Genomic DNA, 1132 nt, shown 5'->3' with positions numbered 1-1132 from the left:
AAAGTGTCTTTATAAGCTTTTGCCATTAACGGAAAGCACCTTATTCGACTTGACTCGAGTTCAACGACGAGCATCCTTGTTAACTTTGCATTAACTTGTTTGCATAAGCTGCTGTACGATTTTACTGAAAAACGTATGGACTACCGCTTGACGTTTATGGTTTAATCATGACCTTGAGAATATTGAAACTTACCTGTCTGCGAATACATCCATATAAAAAAAACATGGCGGCGTGTTATCGTTTGCACCGCACACGGTACCCAGATAATGGAAATTTGGTCCTAATTTTAATAAAGATGGATAAATAAAACTTTTGCACTCGCGGTGAATATATTTTCGTTGCTGAAGAATCAAAAGCGGCTTGTTATTGTATGCTTGCTAAGACTTACAGGCTAATGCCCCTTGGTTGAAGCCTCTTGGTTCTTACACCTGCAGTAGGTTTCTGCCTGGCTTCGACCGTAGAAGACCTGTACTTATGGCGTTCGTGAACAACTCGAGCGATGGCGGGCCCAAAACCTAAATTTAGCCAGACTAGTCGAAAATTTTTGTTACCATTTTATTTACCAGTTGTACCATTTTATTAAATTGTCGCGTCCTTCCATATTTATCTGTCATGTTTTTCTCGCACCGATCCATAAGGGGTTGTTTCTCCTTTTATCTGCAGTAGCAATTGGGCGAGCGGAAAAATATCTAACCTCGATGAAAGTAGGTCTAGCATTGGACGATCTTTCATATTCTGAGGCAGAATGTCCTGCCGCCGTCATAATACGTCTCTGGTTGTTTTTCTAAAAAAAAAATGTAGGCTTTGATCTAGTATCTAATATAGCGGATGAACGGATGTTTGCTTCGACAAACAGCTGCCGTGGATATAGTTACACCGATCAATTACAGATGCGAAATTATCACGAGCATGGAACCAATATTGGAACTTGTAATGAGTTTTGCGGTAATAATCATCCTGCTTCATACTGGTAAACAAACTCTTAATTTATCAATATTGGACGCGGTTGCCGATCTGTAGCTCAATGTCGGTGTTGGCATCCCTTGGAAACAACACTTCTCAGAAAATACAATTTTCGATTTTCTTTAACACTACGAAACAACGAAGAGAACGTGTACATGTTATATGTTT

This window comes from Varroa destructor, unplaced genomic scaffold, assembly GCF_002443255.2.
Source record: "Varroa destructor unplaced genomic scaffold, Vdes_3.0 BEIS01000006.1, whole genome shotgun sequence".
Classification (NCBI taxonomy): Eukaryota; Metazoa; Arthropoda; class Arachnida; order Mesostigmata; family Varroidae; genus Varroa; species Varroa destructor.
This window is presented reverse-complemented; position numbering follows the sequence as displayed.